This window comes from Halichondria panicea, chromosome 3 (assembly GCF_963675165.1).
Source record: "Halichondria panicea chromosome 3, odHalPani1.1, whole genome shotgun sequence".
NCBI classification, from domain to species: domain Eukaryota; kingdom Metazoa; phylum Porifera; class Demospongiae; order Suberitida; family Halichondriidae; genus Halichondria; species Halichondria panicea.
The window spans coordinates 3,559,242-3,568,548 of record NC_087379.1 but is presented as its reverse complement, the minus strand read 5'-3'; the positions used below and the strand labels follow the sequence as shown (position 1 = coordinate 3,568,548).

At 38.5% G+C, this 9,307-nt stretch overlaps 2 long non-coding RNA genes across 8 annotated transcripts; one reads left to right on the top strand and one right to left on the bottom strand.

The window, feature by feature from the left end:
- On the bottom strand, positions 1 to 1,904 carry LOC135333538 (uncharacterized). 6 transcript variants are annotated; one of them, XR_010393957.1, is made up of 8 exons: positions 1,763 to 1,904; positions 1,577 to 1,704; positions 1,158 to 1,347; positions 1,079 to 1,101; positions 969 to 1,031; positions 714 to 912; positions 563 to 637; positions 1 to 502 (listed from the first exon to the last, which is right to left on the bottom strand). It is a non-coding gene; the product is annotated as an uncharacterized LOC135333538 (long non-coding RNA). The 6 variants fall into 6 exon arrangements; XR_010393958.1 differs by having other exon boundaries at positions 1,591 to 1,704; XR_010393956.1 differs by having other exon boundaries at positions 1,613 to 1,704.
- Positions 1,905 to 2,125: 221 nt separating this feature from the next.
- Positions 2,126 to 5,595, top strand: LOC135333539 (uncharacterized). Of its 2 annotated transcripts, XR_010393962.1 has the most exons (4): positions 2,126 to 2,230; positions 2,438 to 2,869; positions 2,943 to 4,224; positions 4,484 to 5,595. It is a non-coding gene; the product is annotated as an uncharacterized LOC135333539 (long non-coding RNA). The 2 variants fall into 2 exon arrangements; XR_010393961.1 differs by having other exon boundaries at positions 2,438 to 4,224.
- The last annotated feature ends 3,712 nt before the right edge of the window (positions 5,596 to 9,307 follow it).

Here is a 9,307-nt window from a genome sequence, read left to right as displayed (position 1 = left end):
AGAAATTCTATCAGTTGATTCACCTTTCATGCACATGAAATCTCTAAAACAATATCATGTTTCTTGCAGCAGAAATTCTATTAGTTGATTCACCTTCATGCACATGAAATCTCTAAAACAATATCATGTTTGTTGTTTCACGTTTCATCCCCACGAATTATATATGATTTATAATCACATAAAATTTATAATGGAACGACAAAAAAATGATTGCAGAAACATGTTCAGTTTGATGTTCAGTAGTTACACTAAAGCCCAGGCAGGTAACCCTGTACGGTCTGGCGGTGGCCGAGAAGATACCACTGCACGGTCCTTCGTTTGCTGTTTTGCCTGGGCAGACTTTGTAGAAAGATGTTCGCTGTCTAGATCTGCAATTCACCAGGGAGGCTCGCCAAGGCAACTCTACGTGGTTCTTTTCATCATCACCACTTGAAATGAACTCCATCACCAAAACACTAGACCATTTCTTTTTGTGAAATGTACTCAAGCGTTCTTGGAGTTTCTGTAAAAAGAATATCTACTCAAATTAGTGTCATCATGGATTCTATGATTCGCTACTTACACGTCTACTCCTCTCACATCTCCTCCGTGTTGTTTTCCGCCCGTCAGACTTGCCCCTTACAGACAAGGAATTTTCCTGGCACAAAGTTTTGTAGTATGTATATAGGCGAGGATGATAAATAACGGTAGTCAAATCTAGCGAATTTATTTACCTTGAATGTCACAGGCCCATTATTTATTGCTTGAACTTCAGTAAGAAGCGCAGCTTGATTCTGTTCGCTACGCCAGGTGAATCTGCAGGATGCAAATGCAACAAGTTTAAGCATATGTAACTCACTCATGTCCAATACAAAATCCTTCGAAGCTTTCACAATCATCCACTAGCATCTTGTAAGTTTTCCGCGTTTCAGACTGTTAGGAAAAGAACAATTATAACGGAAGCTTAACGAGTAGAAATCATCCCTTACTCTAACAACGGACGGTATTTTTCTCTTTGCTGCAGCATCACTTGATACAGGAGTACTCACTTTCTGCTGGTTAACGTGAGTAACATAATTATTATGCACCTCTTAAGAACCTTAGAATCACGGGAACGATTTGCTGTGATGATTAAGTGTACATTATAATGATGGGATAGTAAGAATAATGCAACTTGCAAGATTTCTTTGTGTGGCTGTGATGCGTTCGAGGCGTGTTTGCAGATGATCCAGGTTACCAATTGTTTGTGCAACGTCCAAATAATTGGTAATGGCACAAACTCACCCTGAGAGACATTTCGGGTGGTCCTTGAATTGGGAGTTGAGGTGGAGTTGAGGTGGGTGTTACTTCAGGAGCTATGGAGGGGAGCTATGGAGGGGGGGTTGTGGTTACGTAAAAACAGTTAAAAAGAGGCCTTCAGTAATTGATGTAATTACAGCGCCAGAAAATAATATGGTGCTAGTATAGACGCTCATGCTAGCTGCAAACAATAAGCGGCAGAAAAATAATTCCAAGAAAACAAGTAACTCCTTTTAGGACCTAAAAATATATGCTGATGCTACCGTGGCGCTTAAATTATGGTGGCACATAAATTCACATGTGCTCCTGTACCACTCCAGTTTGTCCGGCTCACACCAAGTTTTTTTCCATTGAGCCTCCTCTTTTTAGTGGCTACAAGTAGCTCTGTGAGACCTTCGTCACCTGATGATAAGTCAGCATCTGCATCTGGTATCAAAGAGACTTAGTTAATATTATTGTAGCAACAGTTACTTCATCTTCCCACCTGAAAGTGATGCCTCATAATCCCTATCTGCAAGAGATTTTGTAGCCATGACTGTACTTTCAGAAATTATGTTGAGCACATGGTTTTGGATGGAGCCAGAGAAAAATGTTGTTGGGCGTCCAATCCTACGTGTTGATCGTAGATTATGTCCACATTGTAGTCAAAGTGTGTCTTTTAAGGCTCATAAGCGATTATACTATGACGCTAGTTCTGCACAGTGGATTACATCTGATACTCTTCGAAGACAAAGTATTATAAATTCTGATGGAACCCTATCTGCAAATGAAGACAATCCTCCTACATCATTAATTTTGGAGATTCAAGTTCTTCTAATGCTTACGAATTTTTTTACTTTCGCTAGACTATTAATATAATTATATCTTACAGTAAATTATGTCATTCTAATTCGATCTGTAGATGAATGTGGGAGTGAATGTGGAAGTGAAACTGTACATTCAACCGAGGAAGGTATGTATTATTTTACCTTTATGTATTATTTTACCGTACAGCGCAACATTTTCGAGGCACTTTATATTTTGTGGAATAGTCTCTAAAAGCTCATACTTGCCTTCACATTATAATTCCAATAGTTCGTGTAGCGAATTAAAATGTCGCGCTATACGGGTATGTACAGCAATTATGTGCTCATGTTGATCACTAGTTTAATTTTTGCAGACGTTGTTGAGTTTTGGAAAGAATCTAAAGAGGAAATTGTTGATGACATTGAAATATCGCCTCCCCATTTAGAGCAGTGCAATGACATACAAGATAAAAATATGCTTGTCATGGTAACCTGGATAACAGCTCTTTTGAAATTTATGAGACGTTCTTATGGACTCTCAGATGCAGCTATTGGAACCTTATTGAAGGTTTTGTTTGGGGTATTGGGAAAAATATCACACCCATGTTCGGTCATAGCAAAATGTCTACCACCTTCTCTCTACATCCACCTTCTCTCCACCTTCTCTCTACATGTTACAACAAAAAAATCAAAACAATTTTGCAGATATGTTGTTTGCCAAAATGTGACTCTGTGTATAAGTTTGAAGAATGCAAAGAAGTTTGGAATGCAAGCATCTATACGTACGATATCCCAATCATCCCCAGGTCAGAATGAAGCTACTATACCCCAACGTCACATATTGCTATTTAAGTCTTCAAAATTCTTTGCAAAATTTAGATCCTCATTCGTAACCGACACTGAGCTTTGGCGTTTAAGAAAAGTTCCTCGTGACACACTGCAAGACGTATACGACGGAGATATCTAGAAAAAGTTTCTTGTGTATAATGGTACTTCGTTTTTATCTAGTCCTCTTTGCTTTGCATTTACAATTAATTTGGACTGGTTTAGACCGTCTATTGGAGTCAGTTAAATCAGCTCTGGCTGGTCGACTTCGGCAGTGGGTGTATGTGTACTATGTGTACTATAGTTATAGTGAGCATTGTGGGTCCCTGTGTCAGTTAAATCAGGTCGACTTCGGCAGTGGGTGTGTGTACTATAGTTATAGTGAGCATTGTGGGCATTGTGGGTCCCTGTGTCAGTTAAATCAGCTCTGGCTGGTCGACTTCGGCAGTGGGTGTATGTGTACAATATATAGTTATAGTGAGCATTGTGGGTCCCTGTGTCAGTTAAATCAGCTCTGGCCGGTCGACTTCGGCAGTGGGTGTGTGTACTATAGTTATAGTGAGCATTATGTGTCCCCGTGTCTAGCTGCATGGCTAGCAGCGTCCTAATAATAATTATGTCGTTGACTCGTTTTGTTTATTGTGTAAGTGAACAGTGCTTAGTTGTTTCTTTTCTACAGTTTGTAATGGAACCTATTCATTGAATTGTCACACCGGTCGAGACGTCACAAGTCTGCATGCCTGGAATAATTAATTATGTTCATTGTTGACACTTTACATTACACTATAAATGATATGTTTTCTCAACAATTTAAATTTGCGCTTGCTTCCTGACAGCGCTGAGTCAAGCGCCGCATACAATCACGACACATCAAGTATAGATAGAACAACTGCAACTGGTCTGCACCAACTGTATATATTATATATACGCTATGTGGTATGTAAAGTAGATGAAATATAGGCGTCTGCACTGCAGTACAGTACATGTATAGGCCATGTGACATGTCAAGTAGATTAAATATGGAACAACATGCCATCTGCAGTGTAGTACAGTACATGTATATAGGCCATGTGACATGTAAGTAGATGAAATATAGAACAACATGCCATCTGCAGTACGCCATGTGGCATGTCAAGTACCGAAAAGCAGCATTATACATAGCATTTCCATTACTATGAATTCATGACGAAATGTCGGAAATCAGCAGGAAACGACCACCTATATGCCATACACTGATCCTGTATTTCAAGAAGTACAGGAAGTACAGGAAATTCAATTTTTGGTCCAGTGCAGATATTTTAGATTCATCAAATGTACGGACTATCCCTTGCAAAATGTAAGTGATAAGTGATAAGTGATATGTAAGATCTCCCCCTGATTAGTGTCCATAACTATAGGGGTAGGGTATTGAAGAAATAACGTATGACCTGGCCTGGCCGGTGGTTCACTGAAATTGATTTATTCAATCTGTAGGTGGCATACGAGATGGAACTTATATTTAGTAATGATGTCAGTACTATGATGTCAGTACTGTGTTTGAACCGCCCTTCCTTTTTTGAAACCCACTCTTATTACACAACAAATTTTTTTTGTAGATGTCACCGCTGATGAGATGGCCTTGGCCTGTCTTCTGATGGCAAAGACGAACCAAACCCAAGTGCGACGCCAAACACCAAGGAGGATATTCCATTGCTAATGATGATAATAATATAATTATGTGTGGAAAATGTGTGGAAAAAATGTTTTGCTTACAAGTTTTGCTTACAAGTTACTTCGTTTGTACTATGTACTGTAAACTGTTATCTGTAGAGTGTACTGTCCAAATTTTCTTGCAATGGTGCTCTTTATAATGGTGCTCTTTATTTCAAAAAATTTACCTGAAAGTTCAAAGGTCATGATGCGCTTGATGGGCTTCATAAATTGATGGGCTTCATAAAGTGTCTTCTATCTACTACTGCAGCAAGATATGATTTATACATGTACATGTACTTACGGTATTGTAACGTCAAAGCTTATATTGTTTTTGATTCTATCCATTACTGGTGCCAACTAGGAGCATATGAAAAGAATCTCACAGGTAGGGAGGGATAGCAGCATATAAACAATTTTAGGATATTCTGGGAAGTCCTAGGTGGTTACATTGAGATGTCCCTTGATATGTCCCTTGATATGTCCCTCAGCACTGTGCTCAGTTAATATATACCCACCTGAGCCTGTGATCATATGCAATGTAGTCTTTTGTAAGTCTTTAAAGTTAAAGCTGCTGTACAACTCAGTGATCTCTATGGATTACTTCAATCTTAAGTTTCCGTCTTCTCTAGTGTTTGGTCTGATTTAGAATTAATGGTATACGAGAATTAATATGCAGCAACTTCGAGCAGGCTACTTATGGTACTTGTGAATTAATTGAGCTACTTCACGTAGCGGAGTTGAGGTGTGATGAAGAGGATGTGGAGCTGTCTGAGTTGCTTGTGACCCTTTTTAAGGAACGATACCCTTCTATATACATTGGTTGACCAAGCTGGTGTCACGGTCATTCTACTACTCTTCCCACCAATGTTGCCATCAATGTAAGTATATAGTATATAGTAGCAAGAGTAAGAGAGTAGCAAGAGTAAGAGCGATGAAGAGCAAGGTTAGTAGTAGGTAGCAATGAAGCAAGTGACAGCTGGAATGTAGACCGCAAAGTTGCATGTTGTTGACAGGGTTAGGGTTAGTCATGTCATTGAAGAAGGCAGCAAGAAATGGAAGTCCTACTATTAACAGCAAAACAAAAAAGGCAACTTTAGAAATGCAGGCAGAACTTTAAGTTTGAAAATGGTAGCCTCTATTACAAGAAGCACATCCATTCAGCTGCATCAGACGAGATATGTTCTAGATTCTACTGGAAGTTGATGGTGTCCGAGAGTATGTGCCCAGCATTGTCAAACTCCATCCGATATCTACTCCATCCGATATCTGTACAGGTATATATATACTATAATAAATATACTATAATAATAACATATATGTTTTGAGCACAATCATAATTATAACAAGTGCAAAAAACATTTTGTGAAAAAATGGCACTGAAGTAACAAAAAGTTCGAAAACAAGATTAATTGTGGGTTGGTATAGTCTTGCATGGGGGTGGGGCACGATCTTTAACAGTTGGGTCCAGCACTACACCTCTTTGTTTATTTGAGACACTTGATCACGTATTTGACCATCAACTTGCATGTGTTTCTACATAATGACGCATTTGAATAAGGCTTTTTCAAATTAACGTTTCTTTCTGTTACAGCACCGAAACACTTACAGCACCGAAACACATGCATGGTGTAAAATTAATATTAAATTTGAGACTCTACAGATATATGAGCCCTGCCCACCCCCACCCAAAACTCGAAGTAGTGCTGGACCCAACTGTTAAAGATCGTGCCCCACCCCCAACTAGTTGGAGCATGCAAGACTATACCAACCCACAATTAATCTTGTTTTCAAACTTTTTGTTACTTCAGTGCACATGCTCTTCCAACCCTACTCTTCCCCATTTTTTCACAAAATGTTTTTTGCACTTGTTTGTAAACTTTTTTCACTGCATGCATGCGTTAATAAGTGGTCCTGGGAAACCACGTACAATATTTTAAGTAGTGTGTCTATTCTAATGGGCATTCCTATTAGGGTTACCCATCTTGTTCATTGCCAGCGGCTCATCCAACATGCAACCCTACTCTCACCATTATTTTTCAAACATTTTTTTACGCTTGTTTGTACCTACAATTTTTCTTCACAGGTACTAGCATAGATTTATCTATGGTGCTAGCTAGATCAAATATCTTCAATAGGTGGCAATCCACCTTTACTATGCGGATAAAAAAGAGCTAGCAACTGTACTGAATTTTTATTTGCACTGTTGCAGTTTGTGTCTGTTATGATAATTTTCATAAGTTTTTTGGTCTTATGCATGCAATAATTTACTATCATAAGCTCAGACAGAGCAGGCTCAGAATGCAGCTTCAACATAATTTTCGAGTATTAACTGCTGCGGTAAGAATCGACAGTGCAAAACACTACTGTTGCTATAGATCTCAAGTGGTTGCTACGATAAGAGGGGCTTTCTACTATGCTTTCTACTATGTCTGAGCATGCTCAGTAGGTAAACAATGGCGACCTCACCTCTGCACTCATTAAAGAGGGCGTAGCTTCCACCCTAGCAAATTTAACTTCGAAGGAAACTGCACTACCCAAGGTGATTTAGAACAGTACGGTGTCACTAGTTTGTGCTGTGGACTTACAGTTCTCTAGATTATCTCACTGAAGACCCTGAGGAGAAGAATGACAAAAAGTTGTTGTTTTGCTGTTTTTATAACTTTTTCATACAATGTTCAATTCAGTTCATATTTCACACAAATGTCACAAATGATATGGGCAACAGATATATAAACTCAAAATAACTGTCTTGTGTCTTGGGTGAGATCCAGAGGGGGCCTTTTTGCTGTTTTCGACCCAACCCTACTATTAGCACTACCATGTAATTCACTTTATAGGTTGGTTGATAGCAGTAAATATGTGGTCGATTATTTTAGCAATTATTTTAGCAATGCATTTGGAGTGGCAATGTATGGGGTGCCGTTTGTACCGTTTGTACCAATGTTTATAAATAACCACGCTACTTTATAAATAACCACGCTACTTTATAAATAACCACTCTACTTTATAAATAACCATGCTACTTATAAAGTATACACCTACTTTATAAGTACAACCTACTTTACAAAGTACACCAAGCTGTGAGTGACGAAGCTTTTCATGAATTGAGCGTCGCATTGTCGCATCTGATTTACCACCACTGTACCGAATCAACCACTGTGCCGAATCAAGGATGCTCGTCTCTCATTATAGACCATTATAGACCAATGCAGATCGAGCTAGCTAAGATATTAGGAAAGCTATCACCCAACCAGTAAAAATAACCAAATTTGGTGGTGTACGTTGTAAACATGTGATGTTGCAAAAGAATAAATGTGGCATACCATTGCATTGGATATACTACGTCAAAATTAATATGAAGCTATCAAATGACTATCAAATGAATCTTAAAATAATTTTATGTTGAAACTTCACTGATAGATTCGCGTTCCACCATTATGTGGAAAGACACTTCTTCTGCTGTGGATGAGACGAGAATGAGTTGGTTTCACCAACGTTATTCTTTCAGAGGGGTCATCAGAATTCTGAGAGTAAAAAAATATCATGCACACTCAGCAAGAATAGAATAGGTATAATGTAGAATAGGTACAGTCAGCAAAATAATAATCGAGAATAATAGTGTTAAGTACAACAACCCACGAACGAATAGTGTTAGTTCCAGTTGAAGCCACTGTTACACATAATAACACACATAATAATAATTATAGTGCTCACCTCAACAACACTAACACTTGAGAGTTAGGGCACCTTTATGAACAGTTAATATGAGACAGCCTTACTTTTGATCTCGTCATTGGTCGGTTGTCTGATATCTTGGAGTCTTTTTCGAGGGTAATTATAAATTCTACCATGCAGGGAAAAAAATTCTGATGTGCAGAAATTTAACAAGAGATTGTGAATAAACAAGACATGTATACTAAGTGTATACTAAGTGCACAATGTCGAGCTTAACATATTTTTATATTGACATTCGTAGAGGCAATCGTACTTTTGCTGACGAAGAGACAATTAGTTCAGGCCTGACATCATTTCACACCCTGTTGATGAAACAGAGTACCGCCTTGAGGAGAATGTGAGAATGTATAGTTGTACCAATCTGGGAAAAAGGCCATATTGGAGCAGGCTACAATTGTTGAGATTTAGCAAAGAATTGCCGATATGCTTAGTTTTCATATATACCTCTTTTCATGCCTAAGTTATGCGCGTTGGAAACTCAAAGTTCTGAAATAGCAGTATTGAGAAACGCCCACTTAAAGATTGCTAAATTGGGAAAAGTAAGGTAATGGCGGCTGCTTAGACAAAGCGCTTCGGTGGAACGCGTTGGATTCAGAGCATCAGATTTTACAGAGAAAGACTGTAGATAACTATAAGCTAAGAAAAATTATTATGATAAATCTGGCTATTGCTCAAAACCAATATCTGCTCAGGCTTACCTAAAACTTACTCATTCTGGGTGGGCTTATAATCGAGTGAAAATACCCTCGTGCAAGAACTTCGAAGCAAAAGAGGGGATGGGCGTTTATTCAAGATGGGCTACTTTATTTCAAAATACGGAATGTCAAGATTGAGTTCGAGTGTAAGAGATAACATTAATATAATGATGACGACTACTTCTCCAGTAATCTGCATGACCCGGTTCTGAAAGCGAATAGACAAGACATCACGAAGTAGACATGAACAAACTTGTTGACTCTCTCTACCCAACATAATAATACTACAAGTAAATG